Source organism: Furipterus horrens, unplaced genomic scaffold (assembly GCF_987537825.1).
Source record: "Furipterus horrens unplaced genomic scaffold, mFurHor1.1.pri manual_scaffold_7, whole genome shotgun sequence".
NCBI lineage: Eukaryota > Metazoa > Chordata > Mammalia > Chiroptera > Furipteridae > Furipterus > Furipterus horrens.
The window spans coordinates 59986908-60003883 of record NW_028327177.1 but is presented as its reverse complement, the minus strand read 5'-3'; positions in this window follow the sequence as shown (position 1 = coordinate 60003883).

Here is a 16976-nt window from a genome sequence, read left to right as displayed (position 1 = left end):
TCCATATGTGATAGTTGGCTCCCCTCTATTTCACTTAGCACTCTTTCTGGGGATTCTACCTTTCCTTTTGATGGGAGGTTGTTTCTCTGTCTCCCCATTTTTGTGACTCCTATTGTTTGTTGGTGCTTCTTAGAATGATCTGCACTTCCTAGATCTGCCCCTGGTGGCGTCAGATCCTGTACCAGTCTGGGCCTAGGCAGCCTGTTGGAGACTTCCAGGGATCTACTGCCTTTGTCTGGCTTCTTAGTTGTTAATCTATTCAATCTGTGATTAGCTGTCAGGTTTAAGGACCGTGGGTGTGGCAGCTTAATTCCTGTAGGCAGGGCCTTTGCTTCCCCTCAGGCTGACACCACTTGGCCGGGAATGGTCTGCCTGCAGTGTGGGGATGAGTCAGCACTGGGACCCAGCTGGCCGCTTCCCCAGCTCTCCCCTCAAAGTCACCACACCAAACTCTCCCCAAGCATCTCCAGTCCTCTCTGCCTTCCCTCTGCTTGAGCCCAGGGTAAGTGGGGGCCAAAATATTTTTGTATGTGATCCGCTTAAGAGCTCTTTTTCTCCAGCTGTTTCTCTCCAGCTAGCAAGAAACCCTGTGGCTTTTCGCTTTTCTCAGCTGGATACTATTTTACTTTCCACTCTGTTGCTGTAGGCTGGGAAGTTCAGCTGGGGGTTTAGACCCTGCCCCTCTCAGGGGGAACCCCCCGGCTGCTGAGCTGTTTCTCAGTCCCTTCAGCTGCCACGCGTGTGAGCCCAGCCAGCCCTTCCGCGTCTCCGCACTCCCTACTGGTCACGTTGTGATGCAGTGGCCTTTTCTGTCTCTCCGTGGTTATAAGACTTCTCTCCAGCTGGTGTTCGGTTGGTTATTCCAGATGATTTCTCCAAAATTACGTTGTAAATCCAGACTAGTTCTGGGAGGAAGTTAGTGTAGCTTCCCCTTACTCCTCCGCCATCTTGTTTCTCCTGCAGAGAAAATTAATGTGCACGATCTGACAACCTGAACATAATTCTCCTTTAAGATGGGGGTAAAATCTAATTTATCTTGAATATACAAGCTTAAATATTGAATAGCTTTACTAGCTTTAATAAAACATTCTTCAATGAATGCTTTGTTCCAGATGTGTTTAATAAGTCAAGTAATTAAGTAGAGATGAAAGGAGGAGTAAAAAAATAAATTGAGAGAAGAAAAGAATAAGTTTTTATTGCCAAACTTCATTCAAAATATTTATATATTTATAAAACTTCTATCCTCTTTGAGATGGGTGTGAAGTCCATCAGTTAAATCATCCTTGATACTCCTGTTTAAAAAGGAGTGCACTGACATAATAACTAATTATTTCTATTAAAACCAATTAAAAAGCAGTGTGGCAAAAATTTATCTAGAAGGAAACACTAACTAGTTTTATTTTAGTTGGTCAGCATAACTCTAATACCAAAACCAGATAAAGAAATTACCAAATATATTTATATACACATACATGTTAAACTAGAGTATTACAGATCACTCACCAATGAATATAGAAAAAAATTATCAAAATAAATTTAAACTATATTTAAAAATTAATTCACATGACTAAGTAAGATCTATCTTGATGTTTCAGGGTGGCTTAATAATTTAAAAATTTTTATTGAGTTTCTTGGGGTCACATTGGTTAATAAAATTATTTTTTTGTTTTTGTTTTTTGGTTTGTTTTTTCTCAGGTCACATTTTTCTTTTTGTTTTTTTATTATACTTTTTGGTTTTTCAATTACAGTTATCCCATTTTCCCCCATTGCTCCCCCCCCAGCCCACCCCGTCTCCCACAATCATGTCCCTCCCCATTGTCCATGTTCATGAGTCATTTATACATGTTCCTTGACTAAACCCTTCCCTTACTTATCCCCCTTCTCTCCCTCCCCGTTCCTCCCTATTGACTGTTATTCTGCTCCTTGTCCTATTTAGTTCATTTCTTTATTTTGTTCTTTAGTTTCCTATATTAGGTGATATCATATGGTATTTTTCTTTATTTGTCTGGCTTATTCCACTAAGCATAATTTTCTCCAGTTCCATCCATGTTATCACAAATGGCAGGAGTTCCTTCTTTCTCTCTGTTGCATAGTATTTCATTGTGTAAATGTACCACTATTTTTGATCCACTCATCTACAGATGGGCACTTAGGCTGTTTCTAGCACTTAGCTATTGTAAACAGTGCTGCTATGAACAGAGGGGTGCATAAGTTATTTTGAATTAGGGTTTTAGGATTTTTCAGGTATAATCCTAGCAGTGGAATCACTGGTTCAAAAGGCAGTTACATTTTTAGTCTTTTGAGGTGATTTCATACTGTTTTCCATAGTGGCTGCACCAGTCTGCATTCGCACAAACAGTGCAGTAGGGTTCCTGTTTCTCCACATCCTTGCCAGCACTTGTCGTTTCTTAATTTGTTGATGATGGCCATTATGACAGGTATAAAGTGGTATCTCATTGTGCTTTTTATTTTCATCTCTCTGATGCCTAGTGATGTTGAGCATTTTTTCATGTGTCTATGGACCTTGTGAATGTCCTCTTCAGAGAAGTGTTTCTTCAGATCCTTTGCCCGTTTTTTAATTGGGTTGTCTGTTTTCTTGATGTTGAGTCGTATAAGCTCTTTATATATTTTGGAGATCAGTCCCCTGTCTGTGATATCATTGTCAAATATGTTTTCCCATATGGTTGGTTTCCTTTTCATCTTGCTGATGTTTTCTTTTGCTGAGCAGAAACTCTTTAGTTTGATGTAGTCCCATTTGTTTATTTTTTCCTTTATTTCTCTTGCCTTAGGAAATGTACCCGTGAAAATATTGTTACGTGGGATATCTAAAAATTACCTGCCTATGTTTTCCTCTAGGACTGTTATGGTGTCATGGCTTACATTTAAGTCTCTGATGCATCTTGAGTTTATTCTCATGTGTGGTGTAAGTTGGTGGTCTACTTTCATTTTTCTGCACGTCCCTGTCTAATTCTCTCAGCACCATTTGTTAAAGAGGCTCTTCTCACTCCATTTTATGTTCCTTCCTCCTTTATCAAATATTAGTTGACAATAGAGGCCTGGGTTATTTCTGGGCTCTCTATTCTGTTCCATTGATCTGTATGTCTGTTCTTATGCCAGTACCAGACTATTTTGATCATAGTGCCTTTGTAGTATAGTTTGATGCCTGGTATTGTGATTCCTCCTGCTGTGTTCTTCTGTTTCAAGATTGCTTTTGCTATTCGGGGTCTTTTTTGGTTCCATATAAATTTTTGGAGTATTTGTTCTTGGTCTGTGAAATATGTCGTTGGTATTTTAATAGTGATTGCATTGAATCTGTAAATTGCTTTGGGTAGTATGGCAATTTTGATGATGTTGATTCTTTCCATCCAAGAACATGGTATTTGCTTCCATTTATTTGTATCTTCCTTAATTTCTTTCTTCAATGTTACGTAATTTTAAGAGTACAGGTCTTTTATCTCTTTGGTTAAGTTTGTTCCTAAGTACTTTATTTTTCTTGTTGCTATATTAAATGGTATTTTCTCTTTTGTCTCTGTCTCTGATATTTTATTGTTGGTGTAGAGAAATGCCTTAGATTTCTGTATATTTATTTTGTACCCTGCTGTTTTGCCAAATTCACTTATTATATCGACTAGTTTTTAGTGGAGTTTATAGGGTTTTCTATGTATACTATCATGTCATCTCCATATAATGATTGTTTTACTTCTTCTTCCCTATTTGGATGCCTTTTATTTCTTTTTCTTGTCTGATTGCTGCGGCCAGGACTTCCAACACTATGTTGAATAGGAGTGGAGAGAGTGGGCAACCTTGTCTTATTCCTGATTTCAGGGGGAATGCTTTCAGTTTTTGTCCATTGAGTACGATGTTGGCTTTAGGTTTCTCATATATAGCCTTAATTATATTGAGGTATGCTCCCTCTAATTCCATTTTGCTGAGTGTTTTCATCATAAATGGGTATTGTACTTTATCAAATGCTTTTTCTGCATCTATTTACATGATCATGTGACTTTTGTCTTTCATTTTGTTTAGGTGATGTATTATATTTATTGATTTGTGAATATTAAGCCATCCTTGCATCCCTGGAATGAATTCCACTTGATCGTGGTGTATGATCTTTTTGATGCATTGATGGATTCTGTTTGCCAATATTTTATTGAGGATTTTTGCATCTATGTTCATCAATGATATTGGCCTGTACTTTTCTTTCTTTGTTGTGTCTTGGACTGTTTTTGGAATTAGGATAATACTGGCTTCATGGAAAGAGTTTGGAATTTTTCCCGCTTCTTGGATTTTTTGGAATAATTTGAGGAGGGTAGGAGTTAGTTCATCCCTAAATGCTTTGTAAAATTCTCCTGTGAAGCCATTTGGCCCAGGGCTTTTGTGTGCAAGGAGATTTTTAATTACTGTTTCCATTTCCTTCTGTATTATTGGTCTGTTGGGACTTTCTACTTCTTTTTGGTTCAGTTTTGGAAGGTTATATGTTTCTAGAAGTTTTTCCATTTCTTATAGGTTGTCAAATTTCTTGCCATACCATTGTTCATAGTAATTTCTTACTATTTTTTGTATTTCTGTGGTATCAGTCATGATTTCTCCTCTTTCATTTCTGATTTTGTTTATTTGGGTCTTCTCTCTTTTTTTCTTGATGAGCCTGGCTAAAGGATTTTGATTTTGTTTATTTTTTTGAAGAACCAGCTCCTAGTTTTGTTGATCTTTTGAATTGTTTGTTTGGTCTCTATGTCATTTAATTCTGCTCTGATCTTGATGATGTCCTTCCTTCTTCTTGCCCTAGGCTTTCTTTGTTGTTGTTGTTCTAGTTCTTGTAGCTTTAGGATGAGATTTTTTATTTGAGATTCTTCTAACCTTTTCAGATATGCCTGTATTGCTATGAACTTCCGTCTTAAGACTGCTTTTTCTGTGTCCCATAGGTTTTGGGCTATTGTGTCTTCATTATGATTAGTTTCCAGAAATTTCTTGATTTCTTCTTTGATGTCATTGTTAACCCATTCATTATTTAATAGCATGTTACTCATTCTCGATGAGTTTGGGTGTCTTTGACTTTTTTCTCTGAGGTTGATTTTTAGTTTCAAGGCATTGTGGTCTGAAAAGATGCTTGATATGATTTCAATATTCTTGAATTTGTTCGAGCTTGTTTTGTGGTCTATCTATAAAAATGTCTCATGTGCATTTGAAAAAAATGTATATTTTGTTTTTTTGTGGTGAAAATTTATATATATATATATCAGTTAAGTCCATGTGGTTTAATGTGTTGTTCAATGCCTATATATCCTTGGTGTATCTTTGCTTTGAAGACCTGTCTGTTGTTGATAATGGAGTGTTAAAGTCCTCTACTATGAGTGTGTTGCTGTTAACATCTTTTTTGTGGTCTTCTAGTATTTGCTTTACGTATTTGGGTGCTCCTATGTTGGGTGCATATATGTTTATCAGTGTTATATATTTTTGTTGCATTGTTCCTTAAGTATTATGAAATGTCCTTCTTTGTCTCTTTTTATTGCCCTTGTTTTGAAATCCATTTTGTCTGATACGAGTACTGCTACCCCAGCTTTTTTTCATGTCTGTTTGCTTGGAAAACTTTTTTGCATCCCTTTACTTTCAGTCTGTGTAAATCTTTTGTTTTGAGGTGTGTTTCTTGTAGACAGCAACTATGTGGGTCCTGTTTTCTTATCCATTCCGTTACCCTATGTCTTTTAATTGGAGCATTTAATTCATTTACATTTAAGGTTATTATTGACATGTATTTATTATTTCTCTTTGTACCTGTGTTCTTATCCTATTTTTTTCTTCTTTTTCTTAAAACATTCCCTTTAGCATCTCTTGCAATGCTGGTTTGGTGCAGATGTATTCTTTTAGTCTTCCTTTGTCCCAGAAACTCCTTATTTCACCTTCCATTTTGAATGAGAGCCTTGCTGGGTAGAGTATTCTTGGTTGTAGACCTTTGTTTTTCATTGCTTGAAATATTTTTGACCATTTCCTTCTGGCTTGTAGTGTTTTTGTTGTGAAATCGGTCAATAGACCTATCGGAGCTCCCTTGTATGTTATTTGCTGTTCTTCTCTTGCTGCTTTTAGGATTCTCTCTTTGTCTTTGAATGTTGCCATTTTAATTATGATGTGCCTTGGAGTGTGTTTTTCAGGGTTCCTCTTCATTGGGACTCTCTGTGCTTCTTGAACTTGCATAACTTTTTCTCTCATCAGGTTGGGAAATTTTTCTGTCATTTCTTCTCCTATCAGCTTTTCCATTCCTTGCTCCTCTTCTTCTCCCTCTTTTATTCCAATGATCCTGATTTTTTTTTTCATGCTATCCTGTAATTCCCTTACATTTTCTTCGTACTTTTTCAATCTTTTTTCATTTTGTTTTATTGTCTGGGAATTTTTTTCTACATTGTCCTCTAACTCACTGATCCAATCCTCTGCTTCGTTTAGTCTGCTTTTGACTGATTCTACTGTGTTTTTCAGTTCAGAGATTGTATTCTTCATTTCTTCCTGGTTCTTGTTAATAGTTTCTATTTCTTTTTTTTCCTAGTGTAGTTCTTTGCAAGTTCCATGTAATTTTCTTGGAATTGTTGGTAACTTCCATGGAGGTTGTCATAGTTGTTTTTAAGGTTGTCGAGTATATTGAACTTCTTCACCACCATTGTTTTTAATTCTATGTCTGACACTTGGGCTATGTCTATTCCATCTACCTCTCTTTCTGGGGATTCCTATTTACTTTTCATTGGAGGGTTGTTTCTGCATCTTACCATGTTGGATTCTTCTTGTTTGTTTTTGTTATTTGGATTTGTCTGCTTTGATTTCCCACCTTTGTGGTATGAGATTCTTTATAGGAGACCTGGGGGTTTCAGTGGTGCAGTCTCTTTGATCTCCTGAGCCTGATGTTCTTGTGATACCCTTTATGTCATTTGTTTATGCTGTCTGGTTATATTTCAGATACTCTTTGGTAGGATCTTCCCGCTGGTTAATTGATTGAGAGTCACTCTGTCCACTTTGTCTTGAGTTCTTTTGTGAAGATGTTGTTAAAAATATAAACACACAGCCCAGGCAGGAAACCCACACCCTCAAAAATATCCCCCACCTTATATCCCACTATTGTCAGTCAATAAGCCAGTATTAATATAAATGTAGAGAGATTAGGGTTTTTATACTATAGGAAGAATAGATAAGAGTTGTTTTTAAAGAGGAAAAATATGATTTTTGAGAGAGGGATGATAGATTAATAATAGTAGCAAGTCGTGTCGAGACTATACAAGATAGTAGATAATATTTACATTGTATGTTAATAATAATAAAAGAAAAAGAGGAGAGAATGCAGAGTATAGTAAGAAAGTGGAACTGTATAGTGTTATATTTACATAATAGTTATGTTCTATTTATTTAGTGTGAAAGGGAGCCTAAACTAGACAGACAAACAAATAAACAAAAATTAAAGAGGAAGGATGAGGAGAGATGGTATAAAAGAAATTAAAGAAATATTTTTTTAAATTTTATTTTGGTTATTCAATTACAGTTGTCCCATTTTCCCCCATTGCTCCCCCCCAGCCCACCCCGTCTCCCACAATCATGTCCCTCCCCATTGTCCATGTTCATGAGTCATTTATACATGTTCCTTGACTAAACCCTTCCCTTACTTATCCCTCTTCTCTCCCTCCCCGTTCCTCTCTATTGACTGTTATTCTGCTCCTTGTCCTATTTAGTTCATTTCTTTATGTTGTTCTTTAGTTTCCTATATTAGGTGATATCATATGGTATTTTGCTTTCTTTGCCTGGCTTATTTCACTAAGCATAATTCTCTCTAATTCCATCCATGTTATCACAAATGGCAGGAGTTCCTTCTTTCTTTCTGCTACATAGTATTGCATTGTGTAGATGTACAACAGTTTTCTGATCCACTCATCCACAGATGGGCACATAGGCTGTTTCCAGCACTTAGCTATTGTAAACAGGGCTGCTATGAACATAGAGTTGCATAAGTTCTCTTGAATTAGGGTTTCAGGATTTTTCAGGTATAATCCTAGCAGTGAAATCACTGGTTCAAATGGCAGTTCCATTTTTAGTTTTTTGAGGTAATTCCATACTGTTTTCCATAGTGGCTGCACCAGTTTGCATTCCCACCAACAGTACAGGAGGGTTCCTGTTTCTCCACATCCTCGCCAGCATTTGTTGTTTGTTGATTTGTTGATGATGGCCATTCTGACAGGTGTAAAGTGGTATCTTTTTGTGGCTTTTACTTGCATCTCTCTGATGGCCAATGATGTTGAGCATTTTTTCATGTGCCTATGGACCTTCGGTATGTCCTCTTCGGAGAAGTGTTTGTTCAGGTCCTTTGCCCATTTTTTAATTGGGTTCTTTGTTTTCTTGATGTTGAGTTGTATAAGCTCTTTATATATTTTGGAGATCAGTCCTCTGTTTGTGATATCATTGTCAAATATGTTTTCCCATATGGTTGGTTTCCTTTTCATCTTGCTGATGTTTTCTTTTGCTGAGCAGAAACTTTTTAGTTTGATGTAGTCCCATTTGTTTATTTTTTCCTTTATTTCTCTTCCTTTGGGAGATGTATCCGTGAAGATATTGTTACGTGTGATATCTGAAATTTTCCTGCCTATGTTTTCCTCTAGGACTGTTATGGTGTCACAGTTTACATTTAAGTCTTTAATCCATCTTGAGTTTATTCTCATGTGTGGTGTAAGTTGGTGGTCTAGTTTCATTTTTTTGCACGTCCCCGTCCAGTTCTCCCAGCACCATTTGTTAAAGAGGCTCTTCTCACTCCATTTTATGTTCCTTCCTCCTATATCAAAGATTAATTGACTGTAGAGGCTGGGTTTATTACTGGGCTTTCAATTCTGTTCCACTGATCTGTATGTCTGTTCTTATGCCAGTACCAGACTGTTTTGATCACTGTGGCTTTGTACTATTTTTGATGTCTGGTATCGTGATTTCTCCTGCTGTGTTCTTCTGTTTCAAGATTGCTTTTGCTATTTGGGGTCTTTTTTGGTTCAATATGAATTTTTGGAGGATTTGTTCTAGGTCAGTGAAATATGTCATTGGTATTTTCATAGGGATTGCATTGAATTTGTAAATTGCTTTGGGTAGTATGGCCATTTTTATGACGTTGATTCTTCCCATCCAAGAACATGGTATTTGCCTCCATTTATTTGTATCTTCCTTAATTTCTTTCTTCAATGTTGCATAATTTTCAGTGTACAGGTCTTTTATCTCTTTGGTTAAGTTTATTCCTAGGTATTTTATTTTTCTTGTTGCTATAGTAAATGGTATTTTCTTTTTTGTTTCTGTCTCTGATATTTTATTGTTGGTGTACAGAAATTCCTTAGATTTCTGTATATTTATTTTGTACCCTGCGATTTTGCCAAATTCACTTATTATATCGAGTAGTCTTTTAGTGGATTTTATAGGGTTTTCTAGGTATACTATCATGTCGTCTGCAAATAGTGATAATTTTACTTCCTCTTTCCCAATTTGGATGCCTTTTATTTCTTTGTCTTGTCTGATTGCTGTGGCTAGGACTTCCAACACTATGTTGAATAGAAGTGGGGAGAGTGGACAGCCTTGTCTAGTTCCTGATTTCAGGGGGAATGCTTTCAGTTTTTGTCCATTGAGTATGATGGTGGCTTAAGGCTTCTCATATATAGCCTTAATGATGTTAAGGTATGCTCCCTCTATTCGCATTTTGCTAGTGTTTTCAACATAAATGGGTGTTCTACTTTAGCAAATGCTTTTTTTGCATCTATAGATATGATCATGTGATTTTTCTCTTTCATTTTATTTAGATGAGGTATTATATTTATTGATTTGCGAATATTAAACCATCCTTGCATCCCTGGGATGAATCCCACTTGATCATGGTGTATGATCTTTTTGATGTATTGTTGGATCCTGTTTGCCAAAATTTTATTGAGGGTTTTAGCATCTATGTTCATCAGTGATATTGGCCTGTAGTTTTCTTTCTTTGCTGTGTCTTGACCTGGTTTAGGGATTAGGTTTATACTGGCTTCATAGAAAGAGTTTGGGATTTTTCCCTCTTCTTGCATTTTTTGGAATAGTTTGAGGAGGGTAAGAATTAGTTCTTCCCTAAATGTTTTGTAAAAATCGCCTGTGAAGCCATCCGGTCCAGGGCTTTTGTGTGCAGGGAGATTTTGGAGTACTGTTTCAATTTCCTTCTTTGTTATTGGCCTGTTGAGACCTTCTACTTCTTCTTGATTCAGTTTTGGAAGGTTATATGTTTTTTGAAATCTGTCCATTTCTACTAGATTGTCACATTTCTTGCCATATAGTTGTTTGTAGAGATTTCTTATAGTTGTTTGTATTTCTGAGGTATCAGTCGTGATTTCTCCTCTTTCATTTCTGATTTTGTTTATTTGGGTCTTCTCTCTTTTTTTCTTAATGAGCCTGGCTAGAGGCTTGTCAATTTTGTTTATTTTTTCAAAGAACCAGCTCCTAGTTTTGTTGATTTTTTGGATTGTTCGTTTTGTTTCTATGTCATTTAATACTGCTTTGATCTTGATGATTTCCTTTCTTCTTTTTGCCTTAGGCTTTGTTTGTTGTTGCTGTTCTAGTTCTTGCAGCTTTATGGTTAGGTTTTTTATTTGAGATTCTTTTAGCCTTTTCAGATATGCCTGTATTGCTATGAACTTCCCTCTTAGGACTGCTTTTGCTGTGTCCCATAGGTTTTGGGCTGTTGTGTGTTCATTGTCATTAGTTTCTAGAAATTTCTTGATTTCCTCTTTGATGTCATTGTTAACCCATTCGCTATTTAAGAGCGTATTATTCATTCTCCATGAGTTTGGGTGTCTTTGATTTTTTTCCCTTAGGTTGATTGTTTGTTTCAAGGCATTGTGGTCTGAAAAGATGCTTGATATGATTTCAATTTTCTTGAATTTGTTGAGGCTTGTTTTGTGTCCTATTATGTGGTCTATCTTTGAAAATGTCCCATGTGCCTTTGTGTTCCTATCCCTCTTTTTTGTTCCCCTTCTCCTTCTTAGATCATTCCTTTTAGCATCTCTTGCAATGCTGGTTTGGTGGGGATGTATTCTTTTAGTCTTCCTTTGTCTGAGAAACTCCTTATTTCACCTTCTATTTTGAATGAGAGCCTTCCTGTGTAGAGTATTCTTGGTTGTAGGCCTTTGTTTTTCATTGCTTGAAATATTTGTGACCATTCCTTTCTGACTTGTAATGTTTCTGTTTAGAAATCGGTCGATAGCCTTATTGGAGCTCCCTTGTAAGTTATTTGCTGTTTTTCTCTTGCTGCTTTTAGGATTCTCTCTTTGTCTTGGAATGTTGCCATTTTAACTATGATGTGCCTTGGAGTGGGTTTTTGGGGGTTCCTCTTTATTGGAACTCTCAGTGCTTCTTGGACTTGCATAACTTTTTCTCTCATCAGGTTAGGAAAATTTTCTGTCACTATTTCTCCTATCAGTTTTTCAATTCCATGCTCCTTTTCTTCTCCCTCTCTTATTCCTATGATCCTGATATTATTTTTTTTAATGCTATCCTGTAATTCCCTTACATCTTGTTCATATTTTTTCAATCTTTTTTCATTTTGTTGTATCATTTGAGAATTATTACCTACATTATCCTCTAACTCACTAATACGATCCTCTGCTTCGTTTAGTCTGCTTTTGACTGATTCTACTGTGTTTTTCAGGTCAGAGATTTCATTCTTCACTTCTTCCTGTTTCTTGTTGATAGTTTCTATATCTTTTTTTATGCTGGTGTAGTTCTCTGCCAGTTCCCTGTAATTTTCTTGGAGCTGTTGGTAACTTTCTTGGAGGTTTTCATAGTTGTTTTCGAGCATATTGAGCTTCTTCACCACCATAGTTTTGAATTCCATGTCTGACATTTGGGCTATGTCTATTCCATCTACCTCTCTTTCTGGGGATTCCTCTTTTCTTTTCATTGATAGGTTGTTTCTGCGTCTTACCATGTTGGATTCTTCTTGTTTGTTTTTGTTATTTGAATTTATCTGCTTTGCCTTCCCACCTTTGTGGTATGAGATTTTTTATGATAGATCTGGGGGTTTCAGTGGTGCAGTCTCTGTGATCTCCTGAGCCTGATGTTCTTGGGGTACCTTTTATATCATTTGTTTATCCTGTCTGGTTATATTTCAGATTTTTTTTTGTTAGGATATTCCTTCTGGCTTGTTGATTGAGAGTCAGTCTATTCAGTTTATCTCGAATTCTTTTGTGGAGATGCTGTTAAAAACACAAACACGCAGCCCCAGCAGGAGACCCGCACCCTCAAAAATATCCCTCACCCTCTATCCTGCTATCATCAGCCAACGAGCCAGCATTAATATAAATGTAGAGAGATTAGAGCTTTTACACTATAGGAAGAATAGATAAGAGTTGTTTTAGTGAAGGAAAGATATGATTTTTGAGAGAGGGGATAATAGGTTAATAATATTTGCGACTGTGCAAGACAGTAGGTAATATTTACATTGTATGTTAATAACTATAGAAAAAAAAGGGGGAAGAGTGCAGAATATAGTAGGAAAGTAGAATTATATAGTATTGGATATAAATAGTAGATATAGTCTATTTATTTAGAGTCAAAAGGAGGCTAAACTAGGCCCACAAACAAACAACAATTGAAGAGGGGTAAGAAGGAAAGATTATATAAAACAGATTAGAGCTATAGTTTGTTTTTTCCTCCTTCCTTCCCGTCCTCCCTCCTCCCGTCCTCTTTCACGAAGAAAGGAAAAAGGAAAAAGGGAAAAAAAAAAAAAAGGAATGTTTTTACTCAGTTCAGCCTTCTTGTGTCATCTTCTTTTTCTGCGTCCACAGCTGGTCTAATGTGATGAGTCAGAGATTCCTATTCCTTGTAGGAGTGGTGTTCGCGAGGTGGCCGGCAAGGTGCAATGCAAGGCAGCCAAGAGCCCACCTCAGGTCTGCCACGCCGCACTCCAGGAAAGCAGGCCACTCCTCACTCTGGGGAAGCTGGCAAGGTGTTTTTTTTCACTCAAGCATCAGTGCGCGCCCAAGGCGGCTGGGGAACTAAGCTCAGGCCTGCTGCGCCGCGCTCCTAGAAAGCAGGCAGCGCCAAACTCCAGGAAAGACCTCCAGGTGTTTTTTTGGCTCGAGCACCAGTGCGCGCCCAAGGTGTCCAGGGAACTAAGCTCCGACCTGCCATGCCGTGCTCCTAGAAAGCCGGCCACGCCGCGCTCCGAGGAAGCGGCCACGCCACGCTCCGAGAAAGCCCTCAAGGTGTTTTTGGCTGGAGTGCCGGTGTGCACCCAAGCGGCTGGGGAGCTAGCCTCAGGCCTGCAGCGCCCTGTTCTAGGAGTTGGTCTTTTGCCTCTTAGGGCAGGGCCGCAGACACTTGTGCTCAGTAGACGTGAGTGTCTGTGAGTCACTGCTGCCCACTGTTCCCGTACCTCCTGAGGGGGCACGCGCAGCGCCTGGGCAAGTGCTCTGAGCTCTAGATTCTGGCCTGGTGCCCACTGGGCTGGCCAGGTGTGACTGCGCACAGTCTTCTGCGTGTCCAGTGGGCCCTCCCTGCACCCGTTGGGTCACTGATTTTATGTCTGTTGGCGTGTGTCTGAGGGGCACCTGGACACGCAGCCCTGCACACCTGGGCCAGTGAATGAGAGCACTTCCCTATGCGTGCCCCCATGACCCAAGGGGAGGGTTGGGGAGTGGATGAGCGCGCCACTGTGCCTGCGCTCCTCAAGAATGGCCTACCACCTCAAACTTTCCTCCCCTCTCCACCGTCCACTAGAGAAAAATATAAAGGAGAATTATGTTCTCACTTGCCCGGCAGCACGCTGTCTCCTGTCCTTCAGCGCCAATGCAACTTGGTCGAGTCTGGTCTCTGCCAGTGGGCAGAGATCCACTCTCCTCCCAACTCCTCTCCCGGGGCAGCCTGTGGTCACCAAAAATTCTTTGTGTACTTCCAGCCACAGCTCCGGCAGCCGCCCCAGTCAGGAATCCCATTTCATCCCCTTTTTCTCCGCTATCCTCACTGAACAGGTTGTTCCCAGATGGATTTTCTCTAATCCAGCAGTGCCTTGGCTCGACTCCTGCCAGTGTCCAGCTGCTCACTGAGATGTTCTGTCTGCAGTTAGCCCAAACGGCAGACGGGTCTCGGGAGCCTAAAAACGCAGCCTCTCCTCCGCCATCTTCCATATTTTTTTAAGAAAATATATTTTTTAAAAGTAATAAAAATTAAAATTAAAAGTAAGATATTTTAAAAAATTAATAAGATACAAATAAAAAAACTAAGGTAGAAATAAAAATTTTAAAAAATATATAAAAGAAAAGTTTTTACTTAGTTCAGCCTTTGTGTGTCATCTTTTTCTGGATCCACAGCTGGTCTGTTGAGGCAGGCCAAAGGCTCCTGTTCCTTGCAGCAGTGGTGTGCACCTGCAGTGGCCTGCGTTCCTTTGGTGCCTTTTGGAGCCGGCCGGGGTGCTTGTGCTCACGTGCTAGGTGGCCTTCAGTTAGCCTCAGGCCTGCCAAGCCATGCCCTGTGAGTTGGTCTCTTGCCCCTTGGGGCGGGGCCCCGGACACTTGTACACAGTGGAAGTGAGAGTCTGTGAGTTGCTGCTGCCTGCTGTTCCTGCGTCGCAGCCACCCTCAGTTCCCGCACCCGCCTGGGCAGGCATGAGCAGAGTCTGCACAAGTGGTCTGCGCTCCCGCCTGCTGCTCACTGGAGCTGGCCAGGGGTGTCTGCGCACGGTCATCTGTGTGCCCAGTGGGTCCTCCCTGCGCCTGTTGGGGCACTGGTCTTATGTCTGTTTGGGTATGTCTGAGGGGCACCTGGACGCACGGCCCGCTCACCTGGGCCAGTGAATGAGGGCACTTCCCTTTCTGCCCCCTGGGAGACCCAAGGGGAGAGTTGGGGAGTGGGTGAGGGCACTTCTGCGCCTGCGCTCCTCAAGAATGTCCTATCACCCCCGATCTTTCCTCCCCTCTCCGCAGTTCACAAGAAAAAAATAGAAAGGAAAATCATGTTCTCACATGCACAGCAGTACGCTGTTTCTTGTCTTTCAGCGCCAGATGCCACCCGACTCAGTCCTGTCTCTGCCAGTGGGCAGAGATCCGCTCTCCTCCTGATTCCTCTCTGGGGAAGCCTGTGGTCGCCAAAAAGCCTTTGTGTACTTCCAGCTGCAGCTTGGGGTGCCAACCCAGTCAGAAACCCATTTCGTCCCTTTTTCCTCCGCTATCCTCACCAAACAGGTCATTCCCAGATGGTTTTCTCTAATCCAGCATTGTCAAGGCTCGACTCCTGCCAGTGTCCAACTGCTCACTGAGATGTTCTGTCTGCAATTAGTCCAAACTACAGACGAGTCTCGGGAGCCAGAAAGCGCAGCCTCCCCTCACTCCTCCACCATCTTCCTCCCTCTCGGGTTACATTTTTCACTCATTGCTTTCTGAGTTGCTGAGAAGTGCCCCATCCTTCCTGGACTTTTATTGTCTTTAATAAAATTATTTTAAAAATCAGTCAATGCAATTCAACATATTAATAAAAAAAAACAAAAAACAAAAAACCAGAAACCACATATGAACATTTTAGTAAACGCAGGAAGAGACGTTAACAACTTAATACTGATTTTTGATAAAAATTATCAACAAAATGAAAATAGAAGGGTAGCTTTCTTATTCCAATAAATGATATCTATGAAAATTTCTATGAATTATATCATGTACTGTTGAAATAATCAATACTTTCTTTTTAATTTGGAAAAAAGACAGAATGCTGTTCTCCTCTCTACACTTGCATTCATGGCACTGATATTCAGTTGAAGAGGCCCTAAAAATGTGTCCACACAATCATATTTTCTTGTAAAGTGTGTAAAACTAAGATATTTTAATTGTATTTGGTTAAGAACATTGTCTCTTCCCAGTCTGACTTCCCCCATCACACTTTTCAGTCAGGTTATGCTTTTTTTTTTTTTTTTACTTCTCCTAATCTAATGGGAATTTGAGTTAGAAAGACATTTTGTCTGGGTTTAGTGGACCATAAGTAAAAGAAACTTAATTGGGGTTTCCCAAAGTTGACAACAATTGTATTTTTTACAAAATTATTAACAATGATTTGTGAGCCCCAAATAAACTTTTCTAAGTTATCAAGAATAATTTTTAAAATTGCTCCACCAGGCTAAAGAATAATAAAATTATATATTTTTTAACTACTGAAATGATATTATAAAATAATTGTTATATAGAAGCTAACAAAGTACATGCAGTTAAAAGTATAAGAAAAATATTATAGAGGTGTGTTATGTAATTAATAGAATTTATACTTTGGGTTTCATAATGTTTGTGGCTTGAGTAAGCTTTTGGCTCTATTTTAATTAAATTTCATTCTAAATAAGACATGCACTCATATTTAATTCAGCAGTCATATTTTTGCATCCTTTATCTTATAGTGGCAACCCAAATAGCAGGGGCTTCAAGCTCTACAAAGCCTACATGTATCCTTGTCTAGCATAAAAAATGCTCACTAATTATTGGCTAAGTACTTTTAAAGAATAAATTAACTGTTAATGTTCCTATACTTTGCATCTGGGACACTCTATCTCAAGTTTTTATGTACAGAAAAATTATGTGAAAGCCAATAATGACTGAAACAACAGGAATTTTCATTTTTCCAAAATCGGTACTTTGCAAAGTAATTCTGCTATAAAAATTTACTTAAGATTTGGGTCAAAGATGAAGTAACCACATTAGAAGGTCCGAAGGAAAAAAGGAGAACATATCCAAATGTTTTCTGCTTCTGTGGGTGGCAGAGTTAAGACTGGAGTGTTCAAAAATTTCTTTGTAGGCTATTAACCAACAGTAAACTCTTACTTTAAAAAAGTAATGCAGTATATATGAACATTACAATATATATGAAAATTACAAAAGAATTGTCATGTTGTAATGAGGCCTAAATGATTGTTTGAAAAGTTTATTAAATAAGCAAATGGAATAGTAAAAAAATAAGATTTTGTATTAATTTAACAGTTCTAT